At 44.3% G+C, this 22,146-nt stretch overlaps 1 long non-coding RNA gene across 1 annotated transcript; it reads right to left on the bottom strand.

Annotated features, from left to right (window-relative positions):
* Positions 1–6,023: 6,023 nt before the first annotated feature.
* Positions 6,024–21,712, bottom strand: LOC142838134 (uncharacterized). The gene is made up of 3 exons (XR_012908513.1): positions 21,356–21,712; positions 16,079–16,279; positions 6,024–6,094 (listed from the first exon to the last, which is right to left on the bottom strand). It is a non-coding gene; the product is annotated as an uncharacterized LOC142838134 (long non-coding RNA).
* Positions 21,713–22,146: the final 434 nt, after the last annotated feature.

Raw genomic sequence — 22,146 nt, 5'->3', positions numbered from 1 at the left:
GTGAAGGAAAGAAAGAACTTGATAGATACAGACATTAAAGATATACAAAAATGACCCGGATTAAATGACAAGCACAGGGTCAGATCTGAACGATTATGTGCCTGGGGCTGGAGATAGAGCTCAGAGGTCTCTATCCAGGAGGGCCAAGGACAATCCAGTTGGTCAGGTAAGGTGAGAAACAACTGAAAGGCACCATTAGAGCTCCCTGTTGAAGAATCCATTAGGGTTTTAGGAGGAGCTGGCGTTTGAGTTTTCCTTTAAGAGACTTTAAGCGACAGAGAGATGAGGGTGGGGGTGGGGGTGAGCATTTTCTATAGGTAGACACACATGCTTAGGCCAGCTTAATTGGCAGGTCAAAGAGGTTCCCGTCTGGGGAGGAGTCAGAAAAGACGTCAGCTGAAGGGGATGAAGAGAAAAGGCCTGGCTGACTGGGCTGTGATAAATGCGGAGACAATGAGGGGGTACTATGCCCATCAACCAAGTATTCAAGAGAGTGGGTGTCACTGCTGTCTGGGGCCTGAGAGTGGGCCTCGTTTAGTAGCCAGGAGGCAATTGGCAACATTCTGGGAGTCATCCACATGAGGCAAATTACAACACCGGGGTTGGAGAGCAAAGGAGAGGGGGAAAAACGGAGGTCCCAGGGCTCCTCACGGAAGAAAAGAGAGAGCCAAGTCTGCTCCTTTCGGGCTGACCGGCTCGGGGATGGCTTCTTTAGAATTTCTTTTCCACAGGGCGACCATGAAGGGAGCTGTTTCTGCCACCAGACACAGCTAAGCAATGATGTACAGGCGCCCCCCCCCCCCCCCCAGCAGCCTGCAGGAAGAAAGAAAGGAGCTCCTGGGATCAGGAGGGCAGAAAAGAACAATCGGAGAGGAGGGCTAGGCTGCTGCTGTGGGGGAACAGAAAGGAGGCCCGGCTGCAGGAGGAGGGGAGCTGCCAGAGCAAGGAGGTGTGGCCCCCATCTGTCCTGCGGGTTGCTGGGCCTGTAGGAGCCTTTCCCATCCTTTGTCCTGGGCTATTGGGCCTGCTCCCTGAGGACTGTTGATGGAGTCCTAATCGCTGCCGGTCAGACTTTTAGCTGTGCTGTGCTTGAATGAATGACACAGCCCATTCACCATAGTCTGTTCAACACATGACAGTTGTTGTCCTCGTGAAAGGGGACACTATCTGGCTCCGAGGTATCTGTGGTACAAGAAAAACATACCTTTGGGACTGAAAGGAACTCATTGCAAAATTGTCCTCGGGACACAGGATCTAAACTTTTGTCACTGAAGAGACTTGGCTCCTAATTTTCCGGAATGACTCAAGTGTTTGCTTCAGACAATGACAGAGTGTGTCTTGCTCAAATCATTGAATTTCTGTTGTTTCTGCAAGATGTGGGTGGGCAATATGACTCAGTATTTTTCCAAAAGACGTGAAAATTATATTGCCTATTTTGGATCATTTCATGTTGAGATCTGAAGGGTTTTTTTTCTTTAATTTCAAATCTTGGATCTTAGGGAATTTTTGTTTTTGTTTTATCTTTCAATCATGTCAGATCTTTTCCAGATAAGAATTTAAAGTTAAAGTACTTAACAATAGCCCTAGGTTATGCAGTAGCTCTTGAATGACAGTTCGTTCTGACATTGTTTAAGGAAAATATTGGCTAGAGCTATTAAGACTAGTTTTAGACACGGGTCTGGACATCATCTTACTAAAAAAAAAAAAAATGACCTTGCAGTAAGACAGCTAAGTGGGCAAAGGCACTTCTGCTAAGCCTGGTGATCTAAGCCTGGTCTGTAGAACCCAAGGTGCGAGGAGAAACTGACTCTTTTCTTTTTAAACAGGGTTTCCCTGTGTAATAGTCCTAGCTGTCCTGGAACTAGCTCTGTAGACCAAGCTGGCCTCGAACTCACAGGGATTCGCCTGCCTCTGCCTCCCAAGTGCTGGGATTAAAGGCGTGTGCCACCACTGCCTGGCTGAGACTGACTCTTGCAAGTTGTTCCCAGACCTCTACCTGAGCACCATGTCACATACATGCATGTACACACACACCCACACACACACACATGTATACACATATACATAAACAAATGTAACTTAAAAACAAACCTTATCTGGGGACTGGAGAGATAGCTGTGTAAGCATGAGGACATAGGTTCAGCCAGGTATGGTGGCACGCCTCTATAATCCCAGCACGGGGGTAGACATCTATGTGTGTGTTTCACTGCAGCTTCCGTGAGAGACCTCGTCTCAAAACATAAGGTGGAGAGTAATCAAGGTATATATCTGATCTCTGGCCTCCGTATGCACATGCAAACCCAAGCACCGTACACACACACACACACACACACACACACACACACACACACACACACACATATACACACACACACGCACCCAGCTTACCCAGTGCTCACATATATGTATAGTAGTTTTCCAGCTTCTGTTCGGATGTGGTCCTTGGCCAACTGAGTTCCCTTTGAATGCACTGGGTTTTGGAACATCCTTTTGGGAGAGGATAATGCCACTTCTGGACAGTATTGTCACTTTGACTTGAACTTAGCCTCTCTACAGATTCTAAATATATGCTGCTGATCCTGATCGTTATTCTGGATGAGTTGTCACAGCGCCGTTTTGTCGAAGAATGATGGCTGTCCAAATACTCACGCCATATTCGCCTCCTCTTCTTCCTCTGTTTTCTTTTTGAGACAGAATTTCTCTGTGTATCCCTGACTGTCCTGGAGCTCACTCTGTAGACTAGGCTGGCCTGGAAATCAGAGATCTGACTGCCTCTTCCTCCCCGGGTGCTGAGATTAAAGGCATGTTCCACCACCGCCCAGCCTATGCTTACTTTCTTGATAAATAAAACAGGTTCTTTCCTAGTACTAAAACAAAGCAAAGCAAGCAGGCAAACAAGCAAAAACTTTGGGCTAGAGAGATGGCCCAGAGGTTAAGAGCACTGACTGCTCTTCCAGAGGGTATGGGTTCAATTTCCAACACCTACATGGCCAATCACAACTGTCTGTAACCCCAGTTCCAGGAGATTTGACATCCTCACGTATACATATGTGCAAGCATAACACTAATGCACATAAGATAAAAAAATTTTAGAAATTAATGTTAAGACAAGAGACTGAGGGTATAGTCTCTACGAAGGATGAGGGCCTCTCAGGGTGAGAAAGAGAAGCCATAGGGGCAGTTCTGTTCACATAGGAACACAAGGAAGAATGGAGGGGGAAAGGCAAAGTCCTCCTGCATGTGTACGCTGAGAGCCCACCCATGTGAACACAGAGAAGTGTGTCTAGCACAAGCTCTCTCCCACCTCATTGTGTCCTCACTTCTGACCACAGAGGGGTCAGTAGAAGCTCATGAAGTTCCAGAACAGGGAGAGATGTACTATGAAGTAAGAGAAATCTAGTTGTCAGGGCCCTAGATTTCCCGGGTCACCTCCTAGTGCCTTCGGTGGAGCCTAGCAATGTGTTTACATTGTGCCACTTAAAATTGTTTCTAGACTGGAGGTATGGATCAGCAGGTGAAGGTGTCTGCCACCAGGCCTGAGGATGTGAGATCCCTGGGACCCATATGTTAGAAGGAGAAAACGGGTTCCCACAGGTTGTCCTCTGACCTCTACCCACAAACCATGACTCATGTGTGCATGCATATACATATGCTCTCTCTCTAAATAAAATGTAAAAAGAAACTGTTCCAAAACACATTTGAATAGAAATTGTGTGAAACTCCGTTCTGCCTCCCTTTCCACAACACCTAGCCCACGGATGAATGAGATATGAGTAACGAAAGACTCTGTTGACCTCCAGCCGAGGACATCTGGATCAACTGTCATTTTGTTTGGGTTTTGGGTTACACATTTCTATGGTCTGCAGGCAGATCTGTCCATAGTTATGCTATTGTTAGCTGTCCCAGAGCAGTAATGGCTACCAGGTGGGGGTAGACAAGTGTGTTGGTTAGTTGTCAGCTTGACATAAGCGTGGGAACCTCTATCATGGCCTTTGGGAGATGTTCTTGGATACTGATTGAGGTGGGAGGGTCTAGCCTGCTGTGGGTGGTACCACCCGTGGACATTTGATTGTGGATGTTATAAAAGAGCGAGCTGAGGGAGCAAGCCATAGGCGGCGTTCTTCCATGACCTCTGCTTTACTCCGGCCTTGAGTTCCTGCCTTGACGTCCCTTCATAAAATGCTTTCCTCTTCAAGTTGCTTTTGATCAGTGTTTTATCACAGGGCAGACAACAGAGACAACTAATGCATATTTAATATCAGGTTTGCCAATCTTGCCAATTCCCGTGATGTGAATAGTTCTGCCATGCACTATTCCAAACTGTTGTTGTGATATCAGGACCGAGGGTAGGAAGGGCTACTCACCATTCTGTAGCATCCCCATTCTAGAAGAGAAGTAAATAAACCTAAAGAGCTAGTATAGTAAAAGACAGGGAAGTGACTTGGAAGTGTTTGCATCTTTTACATAACTTAATTATAAGAATGTATTTTTTGGGGGAGGGGGTTTCGAGACAGGGTTTCCCTGTGTAGCTTTGGAGTCTATCCTAGAAATAGCTGTGTAGACCAGGCTGGCCTCTAACTCACATAGATCTGCCTGCCTCTGCCTCCCGAGTGCTGGGATTAAAGGAGTGTGCCACCACCACCCAGCTATAAACCCGTAATTTAAAAATTTTAAATGATAGTGTTTAATAATTGCCTCCCCAAACTCTCGATAATTTTAACCACTGTGTTTCATGAATTTGGTGAAATCTGGAGTCATCAAGACAACTTGTTAAGTAAAAAAGCTGGATCACGGGCTGGCGAGAGGGCTTAGTGGTTAGCTTGCTGCTCTTGCAGAGGGCCTGGGTTGGGTTACCATCTTCCATATGGCAGCTCAGAACCATCTGGAACTCTGGTTCCAGGGGAGCTGGCACTTTTTCAGAACTCCACAGGCTCCTGCATGCACATAGTATATATACATACACATAGGCACACATATACATAAAGTAAAGAACTATATAAATAACAACAAAATGACAAAAATGCTTACTGTGCAAGACAGGTGACAGGAGCTACATCCACAGAAGCCACATAACGGAAGGAGAGGACCAGCTCCGCAAAGTTTTCCTCTGACCTCTACATATGTGCTGTAGCATACATACTAAATAGAAACAAAATCGAATTTGCTGTGGAGTACTGCTGCAGTAGAGACCAGTTTCTCTTACTTCCTGTTTTGATGATTTCTTCTATTTGATGAAATAAATGTATAGGGCAAGAGTGAGTGACTTGGAGTGAATTATGTGAACCATGAAAGAGAAACAAGTTTTTGTTGTTGTTTCGAGACAAGGTGTCTCTACCTAGTCCTGGCTGCTCTGGAACTTGCCGTGTAGACCAGGCTGGCCTCGAACTCACAGAGATCTGCCTGCCTCTGCCTACTTAGTGCTAGTGCTGGGATTAAAGACATGTGCCACCATACCCAGTGAAACAAGGTTTTTAAAAATAGGAAACTTGAAACTAATTTGTAATAAATTCTTTCAATTTTCAGGTAACTTTAAACACAGAGAATTTTATTTTTATGAATGTCTAGTCAAATAGAAGTTCTTGTCTGAATAGACTGAATTTGGTAATTGAGGATGGTTCAAAGTTAAAATTATTCATGCCTTTATATTAAAATTCTTGATTATATATATTTGGTTTTTCGAGACAGGGTTTCTCTGTAGCTTTGGAGCCTGTCCTGGAACTAGCTTTTGTAGACCAGGCTGGCCTCGAACTCACAGAGATCCACCTGCCTCTGCCTCCCGAGTGCTGGGATTAAAGGCGTGTGCTGGCCACCATCCGGCCCTTAATGGTATATTAGTTACTTATTGCCACATTGTAAATTACTCCATCATTTGGTTGAGCTGGGTCCCAGCTAGGCTTGTCTGGAGTTGCCTCAATACGGTGAGGGATCAAGTTCCTTCCCAAACTCACGCAATTGCTCGTTGGCAGGGTTCCGTTCCTCTTGGGTTGCTGGATTGGAGACCTCAGTTCCTCATTGACTGCTGGCTGGAGTCCCTCAGTTCCTCACTGTCAGGCAGGCTGTCCCGTGACGCAGCTCATGACGTAGCAGTAAGTCTCTGCCAATGAAGAAATGAAGGGGGAAGCAAGGGGAAGCAAGATGGAAGCTCCAGGCTTTCCATGCCCGGATGTGAGAAGTGGTGTCCCATCATTTCTGCTGTAGCGTTTTGGTTTAGAGTCATTTGGAAGTCATTGGGGCTTCCCTTAAGAGGAAGGGTTTAAAGAAGGGTGTGAACTCCAGAAGACGGATATCGTTCATTGGTGGTAGCCTGCTACCAAAGGGAGTGGCTATTTTTAAAAAATTTAAATATGTTTTTTGGGGGGAGGGTTGGATAGCATCTCAAACAGTCCAGGATGGCCTCAAATGGACCATGTAGTTGGGGGATGACTGAACTCCTTCTGCATCTACCTACTGAGTGGCAAGATTATAGGCACACACCGCCATGCCCAGTTTACGTGGTGCTAGAGACCAAATCCAGAGTCTTGTACACGCTAGGAAATACCTCCAAATGACCTACATCCTTAGTCCTTGAATATATTATTTTGACTGTAATTTAGAAAATGCTTTGAGCATCTCAGTATAAACAGCGAGACATTATAGAATCTGAATTTGCATATAGATGAAAGCTGCTTCTATCTGTCAGCTTTGAGTGTGTTTAAGTGAAGCATGGTGGTGCGTTCCTGCAGTCCCGGCACTTGGGACCTGAAGCAGGAGAATAGCAAGTTCAAGGCCAGCTCGACTAAACACTGAAACCCTGTCCAAAAAGACACACAGACATATGTATGTAAATATGGACTGGCAAGATGGCTTGTTGGGTAAAGGCACTTTACAGCCGAGGCTGATGCTCTGAGTTCCATCTCCAGGACCTACATGGTGGATGAAACAAACAAAAAACGATTCTCACAAGTTTCTGTCTTTTGAACACACACACACACACACACACACACACACACACACACACACTGTTAAAAATAAAAAAAGGAAATAAAGGATAACTTTAAACTTTTGATACCTCAGTCAGAGAAGAGTGAGTCACATGAGCACATTAGGAAGCCTGTTTAATGATGACAGCAATAAAGACCGCGAGAAATGATAGCACGGCGCTGGTTATATTATGCCTTTAGTTCCGAGCAATCACAATTAGCTCTCCCAGAAGAAAATTGGGATTTCCTTGGAATCTTACCGCTCAGATATGAAGATATGAAACAGCTAAGTAGAGCCATTTCCAAATTTAACAATAATCATAAATATTTATATAATGTTACTGCTAATGATTCGTGGAATTGAAACTTTTCTAAGTTATAAATAATAATTTTTTTAAAAAAATCAAGCATAGTATAAGGACTGAATTACCTTGCCATTCCCCATAAAAAGTAGTATTTCTCCCACCTAACTGGGAGGCTGGGATAGGAAAAGGGTGCGTTTGATACCAGACTGGACATCATAGCAAAACCCCTGGCCCCACAAAAGGTATGCAAATCTGCCATGTGAAAATTCAACAAAAAAGTATGTAGCCAACAAAATTTGACTTAAAAAATATTTGTGTTTGTGTGTGTGCGCGTATATGTGCATGTGTCATGGTCCGAGGACAACTTGCAGGAGTCACCTCTCTCCCACGGTTGGGGCTCTGAAGCTAGAACTGAGGTTGTCGGGGTGGATGGCAAGTGTCTTGCTGGCTCCCCAAGTGACTTCCTTTATCTTTCTAAACTGGTACATGCTTTTGTTACTTAATCTGATACTTCTTTTTCTTTTCTCCTCTCTACTTCCCTCCCCTCCCCTCCTCTCCCCTTCCTTCTTCCTTCCCTGGCCTTGATCTCCAGAGGTGCCAAAATCAAACATATAAACAAATCATCTAGAACTCCCAGAACTTAAATTATGATCTACTTAAACATTCAAATGAGATTGAGACAGGGTCTCGGGTTGAAGTAGGTGAGCACAGGGAATATTTAGTAATCTGGACTCTGCTTGGATTGGTTTATGCACACCTCATTCTTCTAATAATGCGCTTGGCAGTCCGGCTCCTTTAGCTGCACATGGTGCACACACTCCTTTCTGAACAATGCACCCGGCACTTGGTCAACCTCTGAGCACACCCTCTCTGAACAATGGGATAAGTTTCTATAACCCTAACAAATTTAGACAGTTTCTATTCAAATATATTCTCAATGTTTCCTGGTACAAAGAGTGGAAAGGCTAAACCAGACTGAACTGGTTTTGGGTGCATGCATCGTAAAGCATAACTGGATATTAGGCCTGTTCATAACTGGGTGTGCATATGATTAAAATCAGATTCATTATGGGACTGGATAGGCACAGTAGAAAAATGATTATATGCCTTAATATAGCAATCAAAACAGAGAAACGCCCTCACAAGCATGCTACCAAGTGAGTTGCTTCCCCAGCTCCAAGTAGATACTCAAAAAATTATTTTATATATGACAAAATTACTTTCAATAATATTCCCAAAATGAAACAAACAAGCAGACAATAAACACAGACGAACACTGTTCAAAAACACTGGTGAGATTCAGTGGGTAGAGGCTCCTGCTAACAAGCCTGAGGACCTAAGCTTGGTCCCCAGGCCCACATGATGGAAGGAGAGACTCCTGTAAGTTATCTCTTGTCTCCACTATAGTATGGCACTTGCGTGCACACACACACACACACACACACACACACGAGAGAGAGAGAGAGAACTTTAAAATATATTTTTAACAAATAAAGAAAAAAGAAAATCACCCTTTCTGTGCTCCCAACACCACCACTGGTAACAGTGGAGCCCAGGCTTGCCTTCATCGTTTAACCACGACGACCAGGAAGTCCCCATCTTCCCAGCTCTTTCTCACCAGTGCTGGATTATAAGTGTGTGCCACAGAGGTCAGCAGTGATTCCTACTTTGTCAATGTCCCTGGCCAGGAGTGGCAGTCTGACTGGCGATCTGGTGAAGTCTGGGGGCTTTTGGTAGCACTGTGATAGACTCCTGCTTCCCTGGCAATGTTTGCATGAGAGCATCTCCTGCACAGTGTTAGACTCCTGCTTCACTGGCAATGTTTGCATGCAGAGCATCTCCTGCACATTCAGTGTTAGACTCCTGCTTCCCTGGCAATGTTTGCATGAGAGCATCTCCTGCACATTCAGTGTTAGACTCCTGCTTCACTGGCAATGTTTGCATGCAGAGCATCTCCTGCACATTCAGTGATAGACTCCTGCTTCACTGGCAATGTTTGCATGAGAGCATCTCCTGCACAGTGATAGACTCCTGCTTCACTGGCAATGTTTGCATGCAGAGCATCTCCTGCACATTCAGTGATAGATTCCTGCTTCACTGGCAATGTTTGCATGCAGAGCATCTCCTGCACAGTGATAGACTCCTGCTTCACTGGCAATGTTTGCATGCAGAGCATCTCCTGCACATTCAGTGATAGATTCCTGCTTCACTGGCAATGTTTGCATGAGAGCATCTCCTGCACATTCAGTGATAGACTCCTGCTTCACTGGCAATGTTTGCACGCAGAGCATCTCCTGCACATTCAGTGTTAGACTCCTGCTTCACTGGCAATGTTTGCATGCAGAGCATCTCCTGCACAGTGTTAGACTCCTGCTTCACTGGCAATGTTTGCATGCAGAGCATCTCCTGCACATTCAGTGATAGACTCCTGCTTCACTGGCAATGTTTGCATGCAGAGCATCTCCTGCACATTCAGTGTTAGACTCCTGCTTCACTGGCAATGTTTGCATGCAGAGCATCTCCTGCACATTCAGTGATAGACTCCTGCTTCACTGGCAATGTTTGCATGCAGAACATCTCCTGCACATTTAGATTGCTTACTGTAAGCCCCTCCCACCCATATCCCGCTAAAGGATAGAGCCACAGAGAGCTCCAAGTTCAGTTTACTTAACCACTGCATCTATAACTCCTAGAAAAAAGCCCGAGGACAGGGCATGGCAGTAGTGATAATCCTGCCCCCACGGTCCCCTCAGCCTCCACAGCGCTCTCATAAGAGCCACCACACTCAAGCCCCTGTTTTCTCTTTATCTGCCTTTCTTGGTCATTCTCAGATTCCATTTATCTCCCCCCCCCCCTCTCTCTCTCTCTCACACACACACACACACACACACACACACACACACACGGTCTCAGGTAGCTCAGGCTGGCCTCAGCTCTCTCTGTAGCCAATGCTGACTACTTCCCCTCCCAGGTGCTGGGATTACCATGCCTGGTTTTGTGCCGCTGCTTCCAGAAACTGCATGCTTCTTTCTTTCTGGGAGTCCTTACACATTTCTGAAAATTGTTTTTTTTTTCTTTTTAAAGATTTATTTTATGAGTGTGAAAGGAGTGCCTTCAGGTATGCATGTGTATCAAGTGCTGGAGATCAAAGAGATCAGACCACTCAGGCTGGCAGGCTTGTTGAAGCACCTTTCACCTGCCAAGTCATCTCACTGGCCCTCTATGGTTTGTCTTTATAGTCTTGAGTTTTTAATCTAGCCACGGTCTCAATAAACATATAGAAGACCCATTCATAGTAAAATTACTCATTTTATGCTTAATCTTAGGGACTTATTTACCATTAGACCTTTTTACTAGGTACCTTGTTTCTTTATATATGTATTTATGTTCTTATACATATAAGTGTGTGTGTGTGTGTGTGTGTATGTGTGTGTGTACCTTTTTAACTTGGATACTGGGAATCCAAACTCAAGTCCTTGTGCTTGTGCAACAGGCACTACATCCTCTGAGCTGTCTCCCCAGCCCATATTCCTGTTCCATTGATCCCCGTCTCACTCCTCTTCCTATTTGCTTTCCTTGTAGGATCTCGATCATTCTGGCCTTTATTTTCTATGTCTCAATTTAAAAAAAATTCAGAAATTTTATGTCTGCATGTGTGTCTGTGCAGCACATGTGTGCCCGTGGAGGCCAGAAGAGGGTACTAGATTGCTTGCAACTGGAGCCACAGATGGCTGGGAGCTTCCATGTGGGTGCTGAGAATGGAACCCAGGCCCTGTGGAAGAACAACCAGCGCTCTTAACTACTGAGCCGTCTCTTCAGCCCTGCCCCTCCATGTCACAGTTTATCTTTCCATTTCTTCCACTTTGGCATTATGCTCTGCAAAACATTTTAAGTTTTTCTCTTCCAAATCACCATTTTACTTATTTGTTTTGAGATGGGATTATTTTAGTCCAATCTACACAGCCAAGGTTGACCTTGACTGTCGGATATTCCTGCCTTCGCACCACAGTGCTGGGATTACAGGCTTGAGTCCTTGCACTTGGTGTAGGCAGTTCTGGGGATTCAATCTGGCCTTTGTTCATGCTAAACAAGCTCTCGACCTAGAGCACTCTGTTCATTCTCTAGGGAACTCACTCCCGGCTTACAAGCAGAATGTTTGGCCACCATACTTTCGGTTCCCCAGCGCCTTGGAGGAAGGATCTACGAAGGAGCTGAGGAGTAAGTGCCTTTTCCACATGTTGCTGGAAATTTGTTCCCAGGTTTCTCTGAGACTATTCATTAGAATTAAGGAAATATACCTGTCTCTGCCTCCCGAGGGCTGGGATTAAAGGCATGCAACCACCACCTGGCTTTCTTTTTTGGTTTGTTTTTGTTGTTTTCAGGCAGACTCTCTTGCTATGCATCCTTGACTAGTTCACAGTGCAGACCCCGGTTGGCCTGAACTCAGAAGTCAGCCTGCCTCTGCTTTCCCAGTGCTGGGATTAAAGACCTGAGCTACCACACCCAGCATGAGACAAGTTTTTCCAGGAGGTTTGTGTTGGTTTTTCATGTTAGTCCTTTAGAACATTATTGATTTTCCTCTGGTGCCTTTTGTGTGTGTCTTCACAGAAGTTTGGGGGTGTGACTATGTGCTGGGTTAGTTTTTTTCTGGCAGTCTGTCATGGTTCTCTAAACTGACACCCCCATTGTGGGTGTTTAAGGAAGCAAGCAAGGGGTATTTACAGTCATCTTCCTGTCTGTTTCAGTGTGCAGACAGAGACCAGTCAGTTGGGGAACTCAATTCCTGAGAAAGAGGGCACTAATCTGGAAGACTGGAGCCTTAGTGTGTCAGCATTCTTGTCTTTTGCTTTTCCTCTCTCTGTGTCTGCTGTGGAGGCCTGAGTTGTCTTAGCTCAGTCAAGCTGCCCCCCTCTCAACCTCCCCCAGGGCCTGGTACCCCTTAAGCAAATTGCTGGGTTTCTTTAGAGAGCAATCCTACCTTCAACCAAGAGCTCATTGCTCATTGTGGCTGCAGACCAGTATCAGCATGACCGGGAACTGGGCCGTGTCAATTCCCCGCCCCACCCTAGACCCACGGACACTGAGTGTGGAGCTCAGCAGTCTGGGGCTCCTGCTCAGGCAGACTCACTGATGCCACCCCACCCCCACCTGCCCCTGCAACCCCCACCCCCACCCCGCGCCCTGGGTTCTATGGCAGTTGGCAGGGTGCCTGGTGGCTAGTATTCCTGGTTCCTCTGAGGCCTCTGGGGCCTTTTTAGGAAGAGTCGCAATGAATTTTGGTGAGAATTCCTCTTTTCTTTATTAAAACATCAAGTCCTAAATGCTTTTTTTTCAAGGAGCAGTTTTATCATGAGAACATAAAGATATAAAGCATGCATTGTAATGGCTACTCTTCTCCTTGATGTAACCGATTCCTGCTTTAAAAAAAGAAAAAGAAACAGCATGCGGGAGTAGGGTTTTATTTCAACTCACTGCTTGAGTCTCTTACCTTGAGGAAAGCCTGGTGCTGGGAGTGGCTCTCAGCTGTGGACAGATCAGGGCAGAGAAAAGGGATGCTGGTCCTCAGCAGGCTTTTCTCCATCTCCTCTTTTATTCAGTCTGGGATAGTGACTGGGAGAGTGGGGCCCATGTTCCCTCCTCAGTTAAACAGTTCTGGAGACCCTCTTACTGATATACCCACTGGTAGGTACATGTTTTGCTAATTCCCTAGGCGTCTACATCTTAAAAGAATTTATCTTGTTTATGTGTGAAGATTAGAGCTGTGTGCTACCATGCCCAATTTCACGTGAGTTCAGGATCTGAATCCAGGTCCTCATGCTAGAGTAGCCATCCACAGAGCCACCTCCCTGATATGCTTCTTAATTTGATCGAGTTGGGAATGAAAATTAATCATCATGGATATCAAGCCATATGAGATAGTTCCTAATTTCCTAATGACGAAAGCAGACTGTGTTAGTAACATGACGTCCACCCTCCCTTCATCACTGAATGTCGTTAGACCCATCCACTACTGCCAGCTATTTTGACTGTTTAGTCATTTTTCTGTTGACACATTCCTAAATAAAAACTTATATATAGCTTTTTTTTAAAAAAAACAATTTGGACATTAGCTGTTGACTTCCTGGTACTGAAGACTTAACTCCTTTATTCTATCTCCTTCTTGTTCTCTATCCATCTTGAAAATTTTTTGAGATTTCTTTTGAGAGAGAGAGAGAGAGAGAGAGAGAGAGAGAGCGAGAGCGAGCATATGCCTGTCACAGTACCTGTGTGATCAGAGAATAACTTTGGGGACTAGGGTTCTCCTTCCACTATATGGGTCTCTGGAATCCAACTTGGGATATTCGGCTTTGTGGCAAGTAGCTTTCTTGGATGAGCCTCTTTACGTTTTTTTGATTTTGTTTTTTGAGACAGGGTTTCTCTGTGTAGTCCTGGCTGTCCTGGAACTCAAGTTTCCAGACTGGCCTCAAACTCAAGAGATATCCAGCCTTCCGAGTGCTGGGATTAAAGGCGTGGGCCACCACTGCCCAGGCCATCTTTTGAGAATGGTTATTTCATTTTGGTTTAAATAAATAGCCAGAGTTTAAGTGAGATGTATACAAAGCTCGCAGCGTGCTATGATTGCTTCCTTCCTCTTCTGGCTCCAACCGCTCTGAAGTTAAGGCAGACTTATTTCCCTACTTGCATAGTTTTCTAAGTGTTTATTCATGAACGCCCCACCCCATGCTCCAAAATACCCAGATGAGCATGAGACACACTCATCTCATACCTGTGTCTTCTTTCTAGTGTTAAAGGAGCATTTCCAATGACCTTTCGATCTCTTTGTTTTCTTTTCAGAGACCGTCATCTCCCTAGCAGCCCGTCTTCCTGTCAGATCTAACAGGTTGTTCTCTGGGCCTGTGCTCAGCTCTTGCCCTGGGGTTTGTCTTTTCTATTCTCCCAGGCTCATGAATCTTAGCAGGAAGTATTTAAGTAGTGCAGCATAAATCACCCTTCCTTGAATTGTACTTCAGATTCCTGCCCCTGGGTCCCAGTCCCTGTGAATAGATCATTATTTTGGCATATTCAAGATAGTTTAGGCATAGTACCTAACTGTCTTCTTCTTCTTAAAGTACTAGGGATTGAATAAACAAACCTAGGGCCTCATGCGTGCCAGGCAAGCACTCCCTTGCACTGAGCTGTGTCCTCAGTCTGTTCTTAGTTTTTGTTTTGAAACAGTACCTTACTAAATTGTTCAGGTTGGCCTTCAACTCACTCTGTGCCCTAGTCAAGCCCTGAATTTGTTATCCACCTGCCTTATCCTCTTCAGTACATGGGAGTAAAAGCTTCTGCCACTAGGCCTGGTTACTTTGTCACTAACAATGTACCGTCAGTTTGTTTATTCATTTTACTTAGATTTGTTTGTTTGTTTTGAGACAAGGTCTCATTATAAATCTTTGGCTAGCCTGGAACTCACGCTGTAGAGCAGGCTATCTCTTCCTCCCAAGTGCTGGGATTAAAGGCATGCACCACTTCCACTTGGCTTTATTATATTATTATTATTATTGAGACAGAATCACACTATGTAGCCACTCTGCTGTTCTTGAACTTGCTGTGTAGATCAGGCTGGTCGCAGACTCACAGAGATCTGCCGATCATTTCTTCCAGAGAACTGAGGTTAAAATCATGTACCACTATGTCAGAGCCTCTACTTCATTTTTAAAATAGTTTTCCTAGATAGCGGTTAGAGCACATACATTACTGTTTCAAACACCAAAAGCAAAGGGCTTGGGTCGGTGGCACATGCCTATAATCTTAGCACTTGGGAGGTGGAGACTGGATGGTTAGCAAGGCCGTCCTTGGTTACACAGCAACTTTGAGGCTAGCTACACTAGCTACACAAATCTGTTTCAAAGACAACACAACCAAGTATCTGGGCATGTTGCTGCTATACAATTATAACTCCAGAAAGATAAGGCAGCATGGTGGAGAATTCAGAGCCAACCTACTTTGTTCTGTTTTTAAATTTGCATTACTTCTTATTGCTGTTATCAGTGTGCATGTGTGTGTGCCCAGGTACTACAGTGCACCGGTGAAGGGCAGAGGACAGCTCTGTGGGAAATGATTCTCTCCTCCCTTTGATTCTATCCCAGGGACTGAACTGAGGTTAATAGGCTTGCTTACTGTGCCACCATGCCGTGCCCACACCAGCTGAGTTTCCTGAAATACGACTGAGATATAATAAACTGCACACACTAATGCATAGTTTTAGGCACATTCTGTGAGACCATCACCACAAATTGGAGCACTACACTTACTTGTTTCCCCCAAATCTTAGTTCCTTTGTCCTTCCATCTTCTTACCCAGGGAGGATTATCATGGAAGGTCCTATCTGCTTAGAGGTTCTTGAAGCCAGTGAGCACATCAGACTCTTGAGTTTATTATCCCCTGGATTCTACGTGGCTGTGCCCTCTTCAGCATATGGATGAGAGAGGTGGAGTGACATAATGCAGACCTACAGACAAATCTCACCTGCTCCTGTCACTAGGAATGTACCTGCAGGCAAGTCAAGTCTTACTTGCCACGTTTAGAAGAGCCAGAGGCTACTCACATGAAGGATCTAGAGATCAAAGGGATAACATGTTGTATGTTCTGGTACTAGCCCCTGGAAGAGCTCCTAGCACACAAGACCTGCTCTACTCTAGTCTCTGCTCACTTGCCTCTGGTTTCACTGACAACAGCTTTCTTTGTGTTGCTCCCATTAGGTTTTCTATTTCTCTTGGATAGTGAAGTTTCTTCCTCCTACATCAGCCCTTCTCTAGCGTCATGTCTACCTACCTTCAGACTTTGAATGTTTCTCTTTGAAGCCTTAAGAAACACAGCCTAGGACTGTGACTCAGCAGTTAAGAGCACTTGCTGCTCTTGAAGAGGAGGACCCATGTGGTGGATCACAATCACCTGCAGCTCCAGTCCTAGGGGTCATGATGCCCTCTTCTAGCCTTCATAAGCTGCTCCTGTGGTACACATGGCACACATGCACTTACACACACACACACATGCAAAAAAAAAAAAAAACCCAAACAAAGAGACAAATAAAACCAGTTTAGATTCAATTAGGGAACTTTTCTAGGTCACCCAATCCAATCCTCCTATAAAGAAACGGGTCAAATCAATTCTCTGTTTCTTGTCCATTCTTTTTCTTGTAGATTTCTCAGCTTAAAGATACCCCTGGATAAGGGTGACAAAAGCAAAAGAGGTTGAACAATTTTGCTTTATCATACATCCATATTACATCATCTGCCCCATGGATTTGTGACTACATGTTCCCTTTTTGTACTAAATATAAAGGGTGCTTTCAGTTGTCCTTATTTTTGGCAAGGCCAAGTTCATCCTGGCTTTAATCTTCCTAACACCTTTCATACACGTGTGTGCCACAATTCTGAATCTGTCCTTGACTGAATGTCCCTTTCTCTAAGTGACAGTCTTGGATTTGGAGGAACTCATTAACTCCTCTCTTAGGGCTTCTTCACTCCTGTGACTTATCATGTTCTTAAAAGCAAGAGCTATTTTTTATAGTTCTTTCCGTTTCTTCATGGCGTTGTAAAATCTTATTTTATTTTTGCAGGGGTGGGTTGCTGAGGACTGAACTCAGAGCCTCACCATTCAGGTGTTCTACCACTGAGCTATAACTCCGGGTGCCAAGTATAGTGAGCTCTCAGTAAGTCAACCTTCTTTCATTACATGAGCTAAAGTCACTTTTTAGTGCTTTTGCTTAAAAGAATCTTTAGGTGCGGTTGTGATTTTAACACCAGCACTTGGGAGACAGAGGCAGATAGATCCCTAAATGAGGCCAACCTGGTCTACATACTTAATTCCAGGCCAGCCAGGGCTACATAGTGAAATCTCAAAAAAAAAAAAAAAACAACTTATCTATCAAACATATGGAGATAAATTTTTTAACCTTAACAAGTCCTGAATATTAAACCTGGTTATATGACTGTTTTTGAAATACTTAATAAAAAAAAGATAACTGGAAATTCTGATTTCTGTCTGCTACACTGTGAGGCAATGTACTGAGTGACAGTTTACAGCTTTTGCCCTGTGTGCTGGTGCATGCCTTTGATCTCAGTGCACAGGACAGGCAGAAGCAGAGGCAAGTCAGAGCTATATATCCTGTCTCAAAAAACTGTTTTTCTATGTGCATGTATGTGTGTCTTTGCGGGTAGAGGTCAGAGACTGGCCCTGGGCGTCTGCCTCAACAACTTCCTACCTTAGTTTTGGAGACAGTCTTTCACTAACCCTGGACCTGATGTGGCTAGCCTGGCTGGCCAGCATCTCCATCTCTCCAGTGCTGAGCTTCGTACCTGACTTTTTTACTTAGGTGCAGGGATTGAGTTCAGGTTCCCAGGCTTGCATGATAAGCACGTTGCCAATGGAGCCATTGACCCAGCTCCATCTTTTACAACTTATATGTAATTAGAAAACAAAAGGTTTCAAACCCCTCCAGATTTAATGCTAATGTCCTAATTCATAACTATAAAGGAATAAATCTGAGGCAATAAAATTGAGACAAGACTCTCAATTTAATCGGACTTACAGATTTATTAGAGCATAAATGAGCTATCCATGGGCAAAACGATTGATAAGACAGAAATGAGGAATAAAAAATTTACATTTATTTATATAGTGTATGTGGGGTGCAGGGAGGTGGGTGGTTGATGAGGCACATGCAGCCACACTGCATATGTGGAGGTCGGAGGACAACTTTCAGGAGTTAGTTCTCTCTTTCAACCACATGGATCTTGGGAACTGAACTCAGGGTGTCAGGCTTGGCAGCAAGTGCCTTCACTCATTAGCAATTTCACTGACTCCTTCAATTATAATATCTTTGTTGTTGTCTTGTTTTTTCCAGACAGGGTCTCTCTGTGTAGCTCTGGTTTTCCTGGAAATCAAGGCCAGCCTTGAACTCAAAGATATCCACCTGTGCCTGCCTCCCGAGCTGGGATTAAAGGCATATGCCATCACCAGCTGGTCCTTTAATAACCTACAATGGACCGTCAGTGTAGAATTTCCCTAGCTCCTGGATTAGAAGCAAAGTCAACCACCCTATTAACAAAGCTGCTAGTTTTGCATACTGGGTCTTTTTTCGCTGTGACTCTGTTTTCCTACTTTTCCAGCACCCATGATGCAGTCCTTTGCTTTACCAGACTTTATCTGTTTCCCTTCATCTCATAAAATTAAAACTTCCCAGTCTTCCGGGTGTGAGGATATTTTCTGTCTCTTGGGTTAATACAATGAGCCACTGTGAGGATCAAGTAATAGAAAGTGCTATAAAAAACAAATCATGAGGCTAAAAAGATGGTTTAGTGATTAAGATCATTTGTTGCTCTTGCAGAGGACCCAGGTTCAGTTCCCAGTACCATGTGGTGGTTTATAATCATCTGTAATTCCAGGTCTGGGAGATCTGACACCCTTCTAACCTCCACAGGCATCAGGTATGCATGCGGTACACAATACATACATGAAAGCAAAACTTTCATGCACATAAATCTAAAAAATATTAAAAACTCAAGAAATCACTATCAATTAATGCATGACAGTAGCTTAAAGTCTAAAGCATATTTTTTTTTCCCAAAGAAACTAACAGACACATTTATGGAGACAGGAAAGTGCCAGCAGTACTAGAAACAGAATTGCTACGCTGGAGAAATGCAGCTTCTGGGGATGAGCACTAAACATATGCGCAGCTCAGAGGTGTACTGCCAGGACCGCAGCATCCATGACCTAGACAGAGGGAACCTCACTACAACTCTCACACCTGTGTGGAGGCAGGTGTCTTTCTCTTTTTAAATTGTGTGTCTGTGTGCACACACATGCCATGATAGGTGTGCATAGATCAGAGGACAACTTGCAGGAGTTGGTTCTCTCCTACCATGTAGGTCTTGGGGACAGAACTCAAGATTGTCAGACTTGGTGGCAAGCGTCTTTACCCACTGAGCAATTCTGCCATCCATATTTTTAAAAATTCAAACTCTAATTTGAGACAATTTTCTAGCTGCTCTTTATTGTCCTCTCTAATACTATTAATAACCAAACAATTATGGCTAATTACAGTTAACAGCTATATGGCTTATTAGGAGCTAAGCTGTTCTCAGCAGTTGGTTATCTCATTTAATGAATCCTAAGCTGAGGCAGATATTCTTATCATTCTCATTAAAATAAAAAAAAACCTAAAACTTGTGCATAAGTTGTCATAGAGATAGGAGGGTGCAGAATCCAAACCCATGTACGTAATTGCTATGTCTGGAGGCTGCCACTAAAATGTTGGCATTATCCAGAGTTCTACCCTGCATCCCTTTTTCCTCAGCATTAACATTTGTGTGCGCACCTTATTATCTCCCCCACTTTTAAAAAGATTTTTATCCTTATAGTGTTCTTAAGCCTGATTTTTCTCATGTGCCCGTAAAACCATTTTCATTTTCAAACTCAACCAGCAGACCAAACACAAATACAGAGGTTTACTAAATAAAGCTCTTCTTAATAAAGTCTATTAAGTGGAATGAAATGTCCATTTGCCACAATATTGGTGGCACTTGATCAGATGACTAAGATGGTGTCTCAGGTATTGTCTACTGGGCTTCTCAGAATCATAAAGTTATCTAGTTTTCTCTGCTACATGTTTTAGCTGTGGCTCTTAGACATGCTAGTCAAGTGCCCTCCCTTTGTAATTACTAAGAGTTTTGTGGGGATTTATTTGAAATTGTTACAATCCCTATCAAACATACATTTTATATCTGTGCGATTTCATATGTTATTTGATGGGCTGTAGTACGTTATCATTAACAGCAAGGAAATGAAGCTCTGGGCCAGAGTCGGCTCAGCTGGTGCTTGCCACGCAAGCCTGAGGACCCGAGTTTGCCCCACATGCAGATGAACAGTGGAAAGAGAACAGACTCTGGAAAGTTGTCTTCCACAAGTGCGTACACACATGTCCCACAGGACGTGTGCAATCTCTCACATGAAGCTCATTTATTTTCAATAAAGTCCAAGAAATGCAAGTTGGTCTATATCCTTTTGACACGCTTTATTAGTTTATGCTTTTTCATTTTATTTTTGAGACAGGGTTTGTGTAGCCTTGGCTGTCCTTGAACTCAGAGATCTGCCTGCCTCTGCCTCCCGTGTGATGGGATTAAAGGCGTGCACCAGTACACCTGGGAGTTTTTGCTTAAATTCTTTTATCTGACACAACTAAGGCTCCAAGTTCATCTTGTATTTTTTTTTTCTCCTCCAGTCTTGGAACCAACCATTTTGCTAATAAAAATGGGGAATTGTATTTAGAAGCCAAACTCTGGACTGTTTTACTGCTCACAGATCCTCTCAAGGGACAGAGTATTAACATACAAATAGAGACTGATCCCGTTATTACTAGCCTACCAGAAAGGTTTTCTAGATTTCTTCTTACATATATGTAACTCTCTTTTTCAACAAGGAGAAACTGGGCTCTCATTTTGCTTACTATAATTACCTACTGAACCAACACGCTGACATCACCAAGTGTTAACTCTCCCTAAGCCAGGTGTGCCCTCAGAGAACACTGCACATGGCTGCTTTCTGCACGGATGCCTCTGGTTTTAGCAGACAACTCTGGCTGCCTTGGCCTTTCACTCACTGGTTGTATTGTCCTTTGACCTCATGCAAACGCTACAGAACACATTAAATTCATTCTTTTTATATTTCTTCATCCTCTCTCCCTCTTTCTTTTCCTTTTGCCTCAGTGAGGTGATTAAGGAAGGCATCATTTGCCATATTTTTTTTTTATCAGATCTTTGGGGAATTGGTCAATGATACATATGCTAAAGTCACATTCAAATTCATTGAGTTTGTGTGAAGTATGATTTTCTTTTCCTGTGATGTGAGAAACAGTAGTGCATAACAGAAAGGACTCGGTATAGAAAGAAGAAACAAGTTTAGTTCCAGTTCTGATACTGTAGTAAGTTACTCGTTTTCCTCTACTTGGAAAAAAAAGGGGGGAGGGGGCTAGACTAGACCAAGGACATTTACTGCTTGGGGACAGTGAGTCGACTGCTGTCTGCCCATTTTCCAAACAAAACTTACCTAGGGAGTTCTATTGCTCTCCCTGATACAAATGTTCACAGAAATTCAGCTTCCAACACTCCATGTGATAATCCTTAACATTCTTTCTACTGTTCATTTTTCGCCATTTATTAGATGCTTTTATTCTTCAGTTTATCACTTGACAGTTAATTTGGCTTCATCTTTCACTGAAAATCGGTGACAGCCTGTCGTGCACCGAAGACTTCAACGACTTTTTTTTTTTAAAGCATCTCTTTTTCCCAGGGAAAAGAGGGTTCACATGTTCTCCCCACCTTCCCAATTAGCAGAGCAGAGCAGTCACAGCCAAGCCTCGTTATTTATAAAAACCGCCGGTTCTTCATTCCTCTCACCAACCGTTTCAAGACTGTCCCCCCCCCCCCCCCGCCCACCCCTTGGCGACAGATACTAACGGAATTCCTCCCGGAGCCAACGCTCTTCCTCCTCACGGCAGCTCCAATCAACACCCTGATTTCCGAGTCGTTCCCTGGGAATCTGAGCGCGACGCTCTCGGAAGTTTGAGTGCGTCTCACAAGGCATTCCTCCACTTTGGGAGGCACAACTGCCTGACGTGTCACCCCGGCTGGGGCCCACGCAAGACGGGGGTGGCATCCTCAGTGGGCGGCTGCTAACTGACGTGAGGCGAGGCGACCCTGGAGGGCTGAAACTTCCTCGCTTCTCCGCCTCGGACCAGAACCACCGCATCTCCCCGTCTTCACGCGGCAGGAACTGCGCCCCCCTCGCCCCCCGCCGCCCCCAGCCCGGGCTTTCTCTCAGCGACAGCGAACCCCGCT

The sequence above is a fragment of the Microtus pennsylvanicus genome, chromosome 19 (assembly GCF_037038515.1).
Source record: "Microtus pennsylvanicus isolate mMicPen1 chromosome 19, mMicPen1.hap1, whole genome shotgun sequence".
Lineage (NCBI taxonomy): Eukaryota > Metazoa > Chordata > Mammalia > Rodentia > Cricetidae > Microtus > Microtus pennsylvanicus.
The sequence above is the reverse complement of the archived record's forward strand: the minus strand, read 5'-3'. Positions and strand labels throughout refer to the sequence as shown.